This window comes from Salvia miltiorrhiza, unplaced genomic scaffold (genome assembly GCF_028751815.1).
Source record: "Salvia miltiorrhiza cultivar Shanhuang (shh) unplaced genomic scaffold, IMPLAD_Smil_shh fragScaff_scaffold_39, whole genome shotgun sequence".
NCBI classification, from domain to species: Eukaryota; Viridiplantae; Streptophyta; class Magnoliopsida; order Lamiales; family Lamiaceae; genus Salvia; species Salvia miltiorrhiza.
Window position 1 is genome coordinate 825,945 of NW_026651458.1, and position 7,134 is coordinate 833,078.

General features: G+C 40.8%; 1 long non-coding RNA gene across 1 annotated transcript; it reads left to right on the plus strand.

The window, feature by feature from the left end:
* The first annotated feature begins 2,101 nt into the window (after positions 1-2,101).
* Positions 2,102-3,323, plus strand: LOC131002957 (uncharacterized). Its single transcript, XR_009094474.1, has 2 exons — positions 2,102-2,556; positions 2,914-3,323. It is a non-coding gene; the product is annotated as an uncharacterized LOC131002957 (long non-coding RNA).
* The last annotated feature ends 3,811 nt before the right edge of the window (positions 3,324-7,134 follow it).

Sequence of the window (7,134 nt, forward strand, 5' to 3'; positions counted from 1 at the left end):
CCGCCAGTCCGAGGGAATCCTGTGCCAGACGAAGGAGCATCCAAGGGAATTGCAGGTGAAGTAATCGTAGTTGAGTCCGAGACAAAAACAGTCCGTGTATTGCCATTGGTAGCCGCATGCAAGGGAGGGAACCAGTTCGTGTTATTGATTCCCAACGGAGGGAAAGCCGAGGGGACATAAGAGGTCGTCATGCCGGCCGGAGAAAACCAGAGCCGGCCGGCGAAACCACAAGAAGGCGGCCGCCTAGGAGGCTGCGGCGGGAAACCCTAGCGAGAGCATCCGAGAATTCAAAACCCAATGATCACACTCCGAGCGTTGGTAGAACTCGCCGTTACGTCGATAAATTGAATTCGCCTTGGCAAATTTTAAGAGGAATTCGAAGATCTCAAGAGAGAATAAATGTCACGACCAGACTTAATTAAGGATAACTAAGCCGGGAAACCGTGACTAAGGGAGGGAGATTAGAAGCGGGGTTAGAAAGGGAGTGAATAATTAATGAAGGATCGGACTCAACTCATTGTTAATGAAGGGAAATTTATAAATAATTGTTGTTTAATCATAAGGACTCGAATAACTTGTATGCTCGGATGAATCCGACTTGACTTAAAAGACATAATACTCGAGAGTGCGTAGGGGATTAACAATATCTGAACTACATGTATGGAGACATGTATCCAAGAGTTCATTTAATAAACTTATGACAAAAGCTCCACTCGTTACTTCATCTTCATCAGCCACTGCTCAACCTGCACACTTAGAAATATATGCAGGGCTGAGTACAAGAGTACTCAGTGGGCACGTATGCCAAAGTATATAGATACATGCTTCATAAAACTGTAAATTGTCATGCCATTGTAAACAGTACAACAAGGGAGTTTTCGTTAAAAGAGCCCAAGCTTACTAAAGTCATTTGTAATTCTTAAAGTTCGTCTGCGCAGACTAAGTGATCTCGTAATCTATCATATCTGGAACTATGTGCCGGAGAGGTGGCCACCTCTCACGGACACTTGACCGGCCAACCCGCTAGATGACTCACGGTCACTGGTGTACACTAGCCCTGGCAGGATAGCTATCAACTGCTCAGGACCCGAATTCGATTACATAACTGGCAAAGCTACATCTGATAGATATCATACTAAAATTTAAACATTTTATGGCAAGACAACAGTTGTAATATTTTTTAGTTCAAAGATTTTGTAACGAAATAACTTGTTCAAAGGTAGCATTAAACTCGTTTGATAGATATATAAAACTGAAATTAACAGTTAAATCATCTCATGCATTCATTCGTATAAGAGGCCTACGACACGCATGGGATCTCTATATACGTATAGTAAAAGTAATGCCCACCTGATAGCAACTTTTGCTTTGGTAAAGTAGCTCCTTGACTAGCTATTATTACTCTCGCGCTTCACCTTTATTGCGATGATATAAAGTAAGATATTTTCTCGAATAAAATCCTCAATTAATGAGAATGCGTAATTTAACTATGCATGACTCGTATTCCGATAATTATTATTCTGAGATAATAATCTGGGAGATTCTATTATAAATCCTGATTGTCGGATTAAATAAATAAAATTAACTAATTGAGGATCGTCTCATGAGGGTGGATAAATAATTAATCCGCTCATCTTAGAGTATTCTAACTCACTTACTAATTTATAGCCTCGTTCTAAATTAATCAATAATTAGAATTAGCTCAATTTAATTAATAGATTAATCTAGACAACCCTTAAATAGAGCTTGATTTTAAGCCAAAAATAATAATGGCCCACATAATTAAAATGAAGGCCCAATTTTCGGCCCAAAGGGAAAAAAAATCAGATGGCCCAACACAAGCCCACACATTTTAAAACTCCTAATTCCTTCTCCTACCTCACCCACTCGATTCTCTCCCAATTTCTCAAAATTGGTATCAGCCATTTCTCTCTCTCTTTCTCTTCAAATCTCCCTGCCTCTGGACATCCGCCGCCTCCGCAGCTCCGCCGCGAACGGCCCCGGCGAGGCCGTGTCCGGCCGAGGGTGCCGTCCTCGCCCACCCGCCCCTCTCAAAGAATCGCTGCATCCTTCTCTCATCTCACCACGGTTCGACGCCGCCGCCTCTGGGAGACCAGCGAGCAGCGCCGTCGTCGCGTCGCCTCCGCGTTCGATTTCTGGCGAGACCCCGTGCTTGGAGTTCCACGAACCGCACTGTGCTTCAAAGGAGATCAGCAAGGGCCGCCGTTGGTTTTGTACATCCGGCGAAGTCGATGCCCTTCGCCCGCCTTCTAAATCTCTCACAGAATGGCTCAAGTTCCTCCTTTCAAAACGAGCCCTAGCTCTCCGCCGATTCAGGCGGAATCGCCGCGCCGCTGGGCTACGTCCGCCGCTGCTCTTGAATCCAGCGAAGTCGAGGTGACTGTAGGCGCCGCTTCTAAAATCCCGGGTCACCGCCCTGGTTCGACGCCGTTGCGTCTCCCTGGAGTCCGGCGGAGCAGGGCAGTCAACCCCCTCCTCTTCCGTGCAGTTAGCGTCGACGTCAAGCCGTCATCTTTCCCCGTTTAAATGAAACAGGTACCTCGAATAAGCCTCCCTCCCCTTCTAAATGCTAAGTTCAATATTTAAGTCTATGTGGAGTCTTGGTTTTGCTACTGATTTGTGAGAGTTTTCTCATTGCCTTTATCTCAAGTGGAGAAAATATATATGTATAAATTGATTTCTGTATTATGCTTAGTCCCCTTAAGCATATAATCATTTGTATACTCTGTATTCTTTAACTGATCATGGTTGTTGGATGAAATGTGAATGGATTGAAGTAAGGGAGCTTAGTATATACCTGTGAAGTTTGGTGTTTGGATGGCTGCTGTGAGATTGAGCTCAGTGGTGAAGGAGCTGAAATAACATTTTGATTTGTTTCCTTAACAAATTCAGGGGAATTGGAATGGAGTTGGAAGAAAAATTCAAGCCGAACTTACCTTTCGAAGCCTGGCAGCAGCAGCTGAGTCTACTTGCCCTTTCTCGGATTGTTGAAGAATAAGGAAATGAATGAAAAAGAATTGTGGTCTGAAATGATAAGGGTGAAGATGTTGGCTCATGCATGGGGAATGTGAGAGGATTGTAGGAGGTGATTGGATGAGGGGGGGAGGTGCTGCTGCAGTTATCTTCTGCACACACCCTCACGTTTCCTTTTTACCTTCTTTTGATATAATATGGTAGTCTAGAGTAGGAGTAGGTTTTACCCCCTTTTGATGTAGTAGGGTAGTCTAGAGTAGGAGTAGCAAGGATGATGCTTGTAAATGTAGAGTGTAATGTGATAATTAAAATAATTCTGTCTTGCTAAATTGTAAATCTAATTTCAGGTATGCTAAATAACGATGCTTTGTTATAACTCTCTGTGAATTAAATATATAATATAACTTGCTCTTATAAGTTGGAATTTAAATCGCGGCTTCTAGGTAATTAATAGTAGTAATATTTTTATCGCATATAAAATAACAACTTTAACTTGACTTTGCTAAGTCAGTTATTAATCGAGAATTAAATCTTTGACTGCTCAAGAATTCAATTGTGATTTAAAATAATAACTATGCCTCAAAGAATAATATAATTCAGTATCATAAGCTGAATTCACGCATAAATAATTATTGGGTTTATCATAACTGAAGATGCAATAAGTAATTATCGCATTTACTAGACTTAATAATAATTAAAAGAGCGGGCTACTACATACTACCCCTCTTAACAAAAATTTCGTCCTGAAATTTGCATATCAGAGCTAAAAAGTTCTGGCGTTTTCTCTCATCTTGCTTTCAAGTTCTCACGTGGCTTTTTCTTATCCATGGTGTCTACATAGGGCTTTCACTAAAGTGATAGACTTGTTCTTGAGCTGCTGCACTTTTCGATTCAAGATGGTTTTAGCTTTTCCTTCCTAGCTCAAATCTAGGCTAAGGATCGATTTCTTTAGGAGGATCACGCGTTTTGGATTAGAACATACTTTTGAGTTGAGATATGTTGAAATTATGAAGCTGATGATGTTTATACCTTGAGATGATATTAATGTTGTTTGCCTTAGCGAGCTTCATTGTTAGCTTCCGCTTGATGATTTGTTTAGTTTCTCTTTCTTTACTTCTTTCTTTTATTTAGTCGTATCGATACCCGGTCCACGCTATCACTGGCTAGGCATCGGGCTGCGACAGCTTGTGCTTACAGGTGCACAGCAAACCATGAATTGAAATCACACGTTTCAGTACCAACACACTAGGTTAGATTTCTCAAACACACTTAGCACCCACTGGGAACTAAGATTTCTTTGGAGTCAGAACACTGGTCTGAACTCCGCACAACTTCAAACACTCTTTTCGCACAGTTGAAAGGAGGTTCGAAAACTACCAACTAGATTACAGAGAACTAGCTCTCAGTAATCAGTAACTTAGGCTTTGGATAAACAATATTTGCCTAAGGTTCTAAGAGAATGTATGTAATCAGTAGTGGACTGATATTGGCTTTGTGATTCTCTTCTTCGATTCAAGCTTTGGAAGGCTTTTGATTTGCTGAATAACGAATTCGGCAGCGTTTCAGCTTATGTATTTGAATCGGTGAAGATTGAAGTGATCATCGAGCTCTATTTATAGGAGAGATCTTGAATAGATTTGTTGGCGGAGATGGTCTTCAAGAATTCATCCGTGGGAGTGTATTTCGAATTTGGCTGAGGCTTCAATCTTCGAGGTTCCTTGTTTGGTAAGAAACGGCTACTCAGGTACAGGAGGTAAGGCGCCTCTAAAAAGGTAATCACCAAAAAGGAATGCTCTGCAGAGAAAGGACGATCCTCAAAATCTCTCCATTTAATGCGGCTATACTTGGGAGTGCGTGTCTTCCTTTTAACTTTGGAGTTTCAGTCCGAGGAAGAATGTTAACTGATCAGTTCGCTGAATCCACGTGGCCTGCATCAATGTATCAGTTCGTAGCTAATTCTTAAACTGTTCAGTCAAATATCAATATTTGACTCTGCCTTTAATCGCTACATCAGTCGGCATCTTCAATGTTCAGTCTTTAGTCCTCCGGTCTTCATTCTTCAGTCTTCAGAACAACATCTAAACTAGAAAAAGAACTCTAACACTTGAGTTCGAATAGTTCTAGTCTATTACATAGAAAACCTAAGGATTTTGGTATAATCAAAACTAGGATTAGGATATTTCAATAAGTTCCCAACAATTTCCCCATTTTTGATGATGCCAAAACCATACAACAGTTCTAAGACAAGAGAAAACTGAACAAGAAAAGCAAATTACTAAACATAGTGAATACTATTCCCCCTTAACAAAATAACCTATTAACTTGCACACAAAGGAAAAACTGTTAGGAACTTAATGAAATATCCAAATGCTTGTTTTGATGATACCAAAATCAATAGGTTTCTTTTGTCATAGACTAGAACTGCTCGAACTCAAGTGTTAGAGTTATTTTTCTAGTTTAGTTGTTGTTCTAAAGGCTGAAGATTGAAGAACGAAGGACTGAAGACTAAAGACTGAAGTTGCCGACTGAAGCATCAGTCGGAGAATCAGTTTTGACTGATTACTTAATGCGTGCCACGTGGAATCAGCGGACTGATACTAAAGTCAAGTATTAGTTAAACATTTTTCCTCATACCGAACCTCCAAACGTTCAAAGGAAGCCACGCACTCCAGAAGTACAGCCGCATTAAATGCAGAGATCTCAGGATCATCCTTTCTCTGCAGAGGTCATTCCTCTTTGGTGATTACCTTTTCAGAGATGTCGCATCTCCTGCTCTTCAAGATAGTCGTTCTCACCAAATAAGGAGCCTCAAAGATTGAAGCCTCAGCCCAAGTTCAAATTACTCTCTAACGGAAGAAATCTTGAAGACCTTTTCCGCCAACGGATCTATTCAAGACTTTTCCTACAAATAGCGCTCGAGGATCACTTCAATCTTCACCGATTCAACGACATAAGCTGAAACTCTGCCAAAATTGTTTCTCAGCTAAAGCCCAGACTCTCCAAAGTTTGAATCAAAGAAGAGAATCCCAAAGCCAAAAATCAGTCACTGTTGATTACATAAATTCTCTTAAACCTTAGGCAAACCTTGTTTACCTAAAGTCTAGGTCAAACTAACTGCAAAGAACTTGTTCTTTGACGTTTAGTTGGCAAGTTTTCAAACCTCCCTTCAACCTACTGAATCGAGTGTTTGTGTTGTAAAGGAGTTCAGAAAGGCGTTTTGTCTCCGTAAGATCGAAGTGCCCAGTGCGTGCTAGGAGTGAGAAATCCAACAAGGTGTGTTGGTACTAAAGATTGGATCTTCGGTTATTTTGGTTGTGTGCACCCGTAAACACATGTTTAGGTTTGCAGTGCACCAGTAAGCACTTGCCGAGTGAAGTTGTTGGTCTGATCAACCGACCGTGGATGTAGGAAGTGTTTTCCGAACCACGTAAAAATTTCTATGTTATTTACAACTTTCAGTATTTACTTTCTTACTTGCGCTCTTCCTTTCATAAACTGAAAATTGATTAATTGCAAAGAGAAACTTAAGACTAACAACGTGCTCAACTCATAGGCTATTGCGAAATAAAAGTTTTTCGCTGCGTGTGTTATCAGTCTGACTGATCTATCTTCTGATAGTTAGCAAGACTCATAACATCTCTGTTTATCAAACTCGACTGAAGCCTTACGTGCATCAGTTAAGTTCTCTTGACTTAACTGATAACTCCTTACTGAAGAGTATTCAGCATCAGTCATCAACCCTGTTTTGGTCAAAACTCTTTTCAGTAAACAGGTATCTGAGTTTGTGTTTAAAGTTTCATTTTGATCTCTTGTAAAGATTGAAAATAGCCTATAGGTGTATTCCCCCCCCCATACACCTATTCGAGACCCTCCAGACCTAACAAAAAAACAACAGTTCTGTCACGGCCGCGCCCGCTAAGGATAGCGAGTTCGGGGAAATCGCGACAAGAGGGGAGGGGATTTAGGAGCGAGAATAGAAAGGGGCATATCTAACCTCTTGATGACTCAACATTATATAAGACAACAATTTAAGAACAACAGATATTGATGGAGGTCAAAGGGGAAACATAGTATTACCCAAACGGGTATTTGAGGACATTGTTGAATAGTACATAATGTTTTGATAAATGACTAGCAAAA